This window comes from Echinops telfairi, unplaced genomic scaffold, assembly GCF_000313985.2.
Source record: "Echinops telfairi isolate 266 unplaced genomic scaffold, ASM31398v2 ScPeMD7_24;HRSCAF=84, whole genome shotgun sequence".
In the NCBI taxonomy this organism is placed as follows: domain Eukaryota; kingdom Metazoa; phylum Chordata; class Mammalia; order Afrosoricida; family Tenrecidae; genus Echinops; species Echinops telfairi.
In genome coordinates, this window is record NW_022103921.1 from 301,513 (window position 1) to 310,167 (window position 8,655).

General features: G+C 39.7%; 1 long non-coding RNA gene across 1 annotated transcript in view; it reads left to right on the forward strand.

The window, feature by feature from the left end:
• LOC123521566 overlaps positions 1–8,655 on the forward strand; it is a 138,464-nt gene that overhangs the window by 12,728 nt on the left and 117,081 nt on the right. The window contains exon 2 of the long non-coding RNA XR_006679987.1: positions 195–286. This is a non-coding gene — a long non-coding RNA (uncharacterized LOC123521566). The remainder of the gene's footprint in view (positions 1–194; positions 287–8,655) is intronic.

Below are 8,655 nucleotides of genomic sequence, written 5' to 3' on the forward strand. Positions count from 1 at the left end.
TTTAAGACCCCAGACGCTATACTTTTTGATAGCCTGGCACCATCAGCTTTCTTCGCCACATTTGCTTATGCACCCATTTGTCTTCAGTAATCCGTTCGACACCCCCAGGACAGAATTTTTTGTAAGAGGTAATTTCTCACATAAACCTTAGAATGAAGGCATTTGGGAAAGCTGATCATCATTTTTATTATCAGTGAACTTGGTGAGCTCCTTCAATATGTCACAGCAAAAGATAATCTGAGGTGCTGTCCCTGCTGGGAAGAACATTCTAGAATCCCTTTGACAGGTAAGTCTCCCAAAGTCTTACATCCACACATCATAGGGACCTTATTCCCTTCTATTTGAATATGTCCTTTGGACATATTTTATTGAGAGGTAAAGCCTGAGAATGTTGGCATATAATGAAAGCTTGGCAGACCTTTCTAAGTGGTAGAGGGAGCAGGGTTTGTGACCAGATGGATTTGCATGAACTCTTTTAACTAATCACGCACCCATCATTCAAATCCCTGGAGAAGTAGATCATGCTTTGTAAAGTAAAGAACCAATGAAAAAGAGGAAGACGCTTGATGAGAAGGATTGACAATGGCCATAAAAGTGTGCTCAAACATAAGGACAATGGTGAGCATGGCATGGGACATGGCAGGGTTTCCTTCTGTTATGTATGGGTTGCACCCAAGAACAACAATCATTAATATCCTTTCTATTGTTACCTGGGAATACTAAACACAATTGTAAAGAACCTTATCATTTACCTTTTCATGTACATTTGCTTTATCGTGCCATCTAGGTCATAATTTTCTACATGGAGGTGGTTTGTGCTCTTTTGCATTTTCCATTATGGTTTGATGATGAATCGGAAAACACTGAGAAGGTTGTTGGAACACAGGTCGACTGGCATCAAAACACTGAAATTCAATGACTGTGTGAGGCATGCTCTACCAATTTGCAGTTATTAAAGACATTTAAATTACTTGTAAGCAAAAGCAGGTGTGTCACCTTCGAAATGGAACGTGAATGTTAATTTGGCATTTGGTAATCAGTGCAATATTGTCCAGGGCGAAATTTATTTATTTATGCTTTAGGTTTGAATGTGAAGAACTGCCAGCAGGAATATATGCAAAGGTCTCAGATCCTCCACATTGACTGTGTTTGGGATCTGAGAATGACCTGATATCCTTAAAGATACATTAAGCTTCCAGAGCTATTGTGTTGTTGTTGTTGTTGTTGCTGCATGGTGTGTAGTCCATTTAGACCATGCTCCATCAGGCTTTCTAGGTCATAAACTTCAGACGAACAGATGGTTAGGTCTGTCTACTTCAGCAGAAGTGTGAGGTGATTGAACTGCCAAGCTTTCTTTTAGCTGCCAGCCTCTTAACCATTGCACCATCTTGGCTCCTTACAATTATTATGTGCAGATAATTCAAAACCAAACTGTGCCATCGAGTGGATTCTGATTCATAATGACCCTACAGAATAGAGCTTCCCCTGTGGGTTTCGGAGACTGTAACTCTCTACAGGAGTAGAAAGCTTCGTCTTTCTCCTGTGGCGCAGCTGGTGGTTTTGAACTGCTACCCTTGCGGCTAGCAGCCCAATCTGTAACCGCTGTGCCACTTTTATGCAAGAGTTAAAGAAACCACAATGACATCAACCTTGACACTATATGCTGGGATTAAAAAAAATTTTTTTTTAAAGGAAGATGAGTTAGTTTCAGAGCTAGGAATAATGGTAGAGAATGCTGATCAATACAAATGCTACAGGTATTTGTTGGATGGTTGTGAGCTATGCAGATGCGAACCTTGTGCATGTGTTAGCAGGCTGTCTTCTTTGTCCACTTATTATTAAATAACAAGAACGTCTTTCTGCTATGATGTTGTCTAGTATGACACTAAGTTACTTATTGACTGGGAACCACGGTGCCAGTTACAAAGTGCATGTGTAACAGAGGCATTTACTTATTACTCACTGCCATTGAGTTGATACCAACTCATACCTAGGCTATAGGACAGGGTAGAACTGACCCCCTTTGAGTTTCTGAGACTATAATTATTTATGAACTGCTCACTTTGAGGATTGCAACTCAGATGTGTAACCACTTACCCCCAGGTCTCCTAACAGATTCATAGGTCATTGAAAATATTTTGAAGTAAGATGTTTCCATCAAAATTAATAATTGGGTTTTTCAGTAGTTTTCGTAGTCGGCACCCTTTCTCAGAGGGTTTTGGTGTTCAGGTTAAACAAGTGTATGTAGAACACTTGTGAGTATGAACAGAAGCTGTGATTAAACTCTTCCGTCAAAATTAATGTTTATACTGCATTTTCCACAATGTTTCTTATAGTCAGTTTCTATAGCGATGGCCATTATTATTCATGCCCTTTCGCATCCATCTTAAGAACAGAACAAATCACTGGAGTGAGGCTAGAAACATAGGCATGTCAGGAGCCTAGCCCTACACTAAGATTTGTTTAAAAGGCCACTAACTATATCTTTTAGTGATGTTAAGTATTCAACACACAAGATTATCAGAAACAATTTTAAAATCAAAATGCCTCATGAAGAGATCACTGAAGATATGGGTGCTATAGCAAAATGTGGTGATGAAACCAGATGGTGCCTGGTTCAGAAAGAATAGTATCTGGAATCTTAAAGGCTTGCCTTGAACAAGCAGCCATCTATGTGAGGTGTCAAGTAAGCCTATATAGAAGATGCACACTAGTCTGTGTAATACAAAGATTAGAAATAATAAAATCCAGAATCAAAGAAAGGAATGCTATCAGAGTTTAACTTATGAACAACTGTGTGTCAGTCTGGGTAGACTAGAGAAACAAATTCATGAGTGCTCATGTGTATAAGAAAAAGCTTTCTATACAAGAGCAATCGAATATTGAGAAAACATCCCAGCCCAGTCCAGATCAAGTTCATAAGTCTAATATTAGCCCATATGTCCAGTATTAGTCCACAAATTCCTATTTAGGCTTACACAACCATGCAATAATGCCACAGAAGAGTGGGTGGAAAGTCTTGTGGATCCAGTGGTGGTAGAAGCATCTCAGCGCTGACAGGGGTCTCCACATAGCTCCTCCAGCTCCCAGGGCTCTGGCTGCATGAGTGAAGCTCCTTCAGGCTCGTTGTCAGTTATGTCTTGCAGGGAGTGAACGTGTGTCCCATCTCTAGTGAGCTATTTATCTCCTTAGTGCCTCCAAATGAGATCATCAAGCTGCGACCTGATTGACAGGCTAAACACCACCCCTTCACTCTTAAGGCTCAAATTGACAACAGATTAAGTAACTATCACACGCTACCCATTGTCAATTTGACACTGTCACACAACTCTTTAGCCATATATAATCTTCAAACAAACAATAATAAAATCATATCTGTACCTAGCAGGATAAAATTAAAATGCATACAATTCAATATGTGCCACCCTCATTTAAACATAACATTCTATAAATGAACAAAACAAAATATCCTATGCTTAATAATTGCAGTTAAATAACACCTACACAGTAGTCCTATAGTCCTATGAATATATTTCCCCCACCTGTGAAAGTTTGTAAGCCAGCTACTTCCTGCCTTTATCCACCCAATTTTGGGTATCCAATTTCTGTACTGCCCACTTACATCAACCCAGTGCTCTGAGGAGACAATCATATTCTTTGACGTGAAGAATCTTCATTCCAGTTGGAACCTTGTGAAGTCCACATCCATAAGCAAAGTCAAATCAGGACAGGCCATCCATAAAGTCAGCAGCATTATGGACCAATTCACAGGCTCAAAAATCTTCATCTGGTCCGGGTCTAGTCACCTTAATGTGTGCTGCCTCACTTAGCTTCACCAGGGTTGCCTTGCCTTTAGACCATGGCCACAAATTCTCAATTACCCTAGCCTCTTTGGGCTAGGTCATGAACTTCAGCCCAGTCAACCTGTTCTCATCTTCTTCTCTAGTCCCTGTAAACCAGGTCCACAGGTGTCAGTGGCCAGACTCAACCCATCTGTTTATTGCTGCTTTCCTTCCACATCCACTCAACAAGTGGATCCAGGTGGTCACCTAGCAAACGTTTCAGGCTGCCACAGGCTGCCTTTAATGCTCAGCCCTAGAGAGGAGTTTTCTTCATGGTTCCAGATTTTCTCCAACTTCTGACAAAAACCACCAGTTCAAAATTCAAAAATCCAAAGAGTTCCTTTTCCCTCAATCTGTCAACAGCCCCCTAAGCAAGTCTCTTGGAATGGAAATGTCCTGAGTACTCCAAAGCACTGGGTGGGGCTTAGCTTTTCAGAGCCTTCTTTGCAGGTGTGCCCTAACCCATTTAACGGTCCAATTTTAATGGCTCAAGGAAAGGCTTACAAACTCTATTTTCATACTTCCCAATAATCATTTCTATCAATCATTTTATCAACAATAATAAGCAGAAGATAGCAGTATAAACAAAGTAGAATCAAATCCTAAACTCAATTCTTAAAACAGTCAAGTTCAATCCTTATCTAGCTTATCTAAATCCTTATCTAAAATATTCCATTGCTACAAAGTATAGGATTCGGCCTCTGACAGCTTCAAGCCAGAGCCAGGCTTTCTGTCAGCCATTTTGACCAAGCAGCCTGGTCTCAGAGAAATTCAAGGGGCGATTTTGCCACTCGAGCTCGAGACTCACATTTATCACAATAATTTTCACCATTTCAGAGAGGATTTACCAAGGACAATTTCCAGGAATCAAAACTTTAAATCCCCATATTCTTTCCAAAAGACAACACCGTGAACTGCATGGCTATATCTGACCTTCGGCTAGCCAGAGAGAAAAAAATTACCACGAGGCAGAGGTCAAACAAAGAATCACTCTCCATCTTTATGATTTGTTTCTCTAGCATTCCACTCCCCAGGTACAATAATGTGTCAGTCTGGGTACACTAGAGAAACAAATTCATGGGCACTCATATGTGTATAAGAAAGAACTTTCTATATAAGAGCAATTGAATATTGAGAAAATATCCCAGCCCAGTCCAGACCAAGTCTATAAGTCCAATATTAACCCATATGTCCAATGCTGGTCCATAAATTCCTCTTTAGACTCACACAGCCATGCAATAATGCCGAATGCAGGATGATCACAGGCCAGTGGGTGGAATTTCTTGTGGATCCAGTGGCAGTAGAAATATCTCAGTGCTGGCAGGGGTCCCCAGGTGGCTCCAGCAGCTCCCAGGGCTCTGGCAGCCTAAATGTAGCTCTTTCAGGCTCATTGTCAGTAATGTCTTGCAGGGAGTCCGCATGTGTCCTGCCTCCAATGAGCTATTTATCTCCTTCGTGTCTCCAAATGAGGTCATCAAGCGGTGACCTGATTAACAGACTAAACTCCACCCCTTCACTGTTGTCTCAAATTGACAACAGATTATGTAACTACCACAAAGTAGTTTTCAGAAGGCTACAGATGACAGTGGAAGCCCAAAATCCAATTGCAGTGTCCTCACATGGATTAAGCTTCTAGTGGATCCCATTTTGTCTATAGTGGAAAGATGTGAGCAGAGAGGATTGTATAGTTGATTATGGCAGATGGAGTTGGGTTAAAATTTACCTTATTATTTGCTCTCCCTTTTGTCCCATTTAAAGTTGTTTCAGTTTTTAATATTTTCTGCTTTCTTTTTGATTGACATTCTTCTATGTTTTGTCTAGTCATTGTTTTGGGGTTTATTTATTTGTTTTCTGGTGGTGTTTGTATGATTTTTGCATACAGAATCCAGGATAGGTAGATCCACAGAGGCAGTAACTGGATTGATAATTGCCGGGGGGCTTCACAGGGGAGGATTTGAGGAAATAGGAAGCTAACAACAAAGATCACAAGAAGAAAATGTTCTGAAATTGATTGTACAATTCTTCTTAATTTGATTGAATGGTTAAATTGTATGCCTGAAAAACCATTTAAAAATAAAAAGGTAAAATATATTGGTATAAATAGTTAACATCTTTTGGGACATGCCTTCTATTTGTTGAATCATCAGTAGAGCCTTCGGTGAAATAAGGTTCACTCTCCACCAACGAAACCCTGCTTATGGCATACTCATTTGCCACAATATCTAGCAGATGGAGGCTGCTACACTTCCTTTGATGAAATCACAGGGTCTCAGAACAAAGTCTCACGTTTTAGAATTTGTTAAGTCCTGGATCAATAAGAAATTATCAGTAAAGAAATTTGACATGGAGTACAGTCACTCAATGGCTTCCGAATACCTAGGGGAATTTGGGGTTTTATTAGACTGTCTTTTTTATTCTGTTTGTGTGTATTTATAGGATATTCAGAGATAAGCTACTTATGGAATAGGGTATCTAGGAATCTGACCTACAAATCACACAAAGATTTATAGGATCTTTCTGCTCCATACCAGACTCCTAGTCTCAGATTTTTCATTTAGAACTAAATATGGAACACAGCAGGCACTTGTCGTGAAATTAGGTTCCATCAGAACTTTACCTACTCTACCAAGTGAGTTCTGTCTGGGTTTGCTGAAAGTTTTACTATGCCACACAGTTTGGATATAGTCTTTATTGAGCAAATGAAAACAGAATGTAGGTCAAGGTCATTGAAAGAAAAGAAAGCACTGGGCCTCTGATACTCTCATCATTCCAGGGAGGTGTACTAGGAGGGCACTGATGGACCCTTGGTGTGTGTCTTTATTCCAATGGTTGAACCACAGCACTCTATGGAACTCATTTGTTATAAACCAGTTGTGCATTGGGCTGCTACCACAAGGTCAGCAGTTCGAAATAACCAGCCACTCTGTGGGAGAAAGAGGAAGTTTTCTTCTGAGTTAGAATCTTGGAAACCCACAGGGCAGTTCTGCTTTGTCCTGGATGGTTACTGTAAGTTAGAATTGACTAGATGGCAGTGAGTTTGAAATTTTTGGTTAAAAGAATGTCATCAGACAGTCACAGCAGAGTCTGAATTTGGTGTGCCAAGCAAATGCAGAATTGTTTGATAAAATCAGCTTCTTAGCACCGAGAGACCTGTGGCTTATAGAATGTTATACACTATCCTTCTAAGGGAATGGCATTATTGCTACCATGGGAATCTGAGTTTGGATGCAGGCTCTCTGCATATTCCAGCATATGTGTTGGACGTGTGTTCCAGAGTAAGATCTCAGGGTGGTGTTCAGACAATCTGCTTATAACATCACAGAAACAAACATAACTTAAAACTAAGAGTATGACCGGGCCAAAAACATTATTGTCTTGACTTAAAGTGTCCATAGAGGACAGAATAAAACTGCCCCTGTGGGTTTCCAAGAATATGAATCTTTATAGCAGAAGATAAACCTCATCTTTCTCCTGCTGAGTGGCTTTAGGCCCAATGAAATACATATATTTATTTTTATGGCATTTGTCCATAAAGGACACTGAAAGAAAGATAAATTATTCTATACCTTCAGAAGACTTGTGGTCCCCTGGAACACTGTAACCATTTTAGGTTACTATTTCTGCAAATATTGATCTAATAACAACTGGGTGTCTGGCACTGTACTAAGTGAGGAGGAAGCATAGTGCTTGACCTTCAGACAGTCAGCGTCCACTGAACTTCACAGGACTATAGTACATATATGTGACCAGAGAAAAAGAACAGTAATGTTTCATGATGTGTGACTATTTTCTCTTCAGAGGGCAGCTTGGAGACTGCTTGAATGAACTTAACTGGAGAATCCAAGTGTTGGTAATAATCATGTACAGTGGTGTGATACAGCCAACTTGCAGCAGCTCTGGAGACTCAGTGACTAACATTTCAGAACTTTTGAGAGTCCACTGTTACAAATAGCCATTATAAAAATATAATATAAAGATTAAATTATATCAAAACCAGAGATGGTAATACTCAAAGCGCAACACATCCTAAGTATATTATTGTATTTTGCTACCCTGTGCTCCTGAAGTTATGATAGATATCGATTACATCTGTATGGTGGAAACATTGCGTCATGGTGTTCTACTGTACATTTCTTCATATTGCTGAGTACAGCGATGGCACAGCAGAGCTTGAAATTCTCCACAGAGAGTATTTATACCATGAAGACCAAAAGCTACAAATTCAGCTTGATTTACTGTTTAAACTGAACAAGAAATGAGTTCAGTGAATATAATTGCTATAAGGGTAAGACATAATTTTGCAGAAAATCACAGCAGATTTAATGATACTACTTCTATTTAATTAATGGATTGGGATGCAACTCTATTTCTCAAGTCATGGTTAAATATTGCAATTAGAGGTTGCCTACGGATATAAAGGGGTTTGGCAAAAATCAATGAAAGCCTTCTGTGACAACGAATTGGCCATGTGGATTTAAAATTAAGGTGTTTCTTTTTTGTGATTGTGTGCATCAGATCCTTCATATCATTAACGTTTTTAATAAGTATACATCCAGGCACATTTTATTTTTACTTTTCATTCTTTTAAGTCTTTAAATTCTTTTTCTGCCTATTTTTGGACAGCCAGTTGTTAAGCATTTACTGTCCTCCCACTGGGTATAAGCCAAAACTGTCAGTGAAGGGGCTTGCAGGAAAAGATCTGTTCCTAAAAGTGAGGTCCTTAATCTTACCATAGTGAATGGTGTGTGTGTGTATGTGTGTGTGTGTGTGTGTGTGGAGTGGAGACCCAAAGCCCATTTGTAGGCCACTGGAG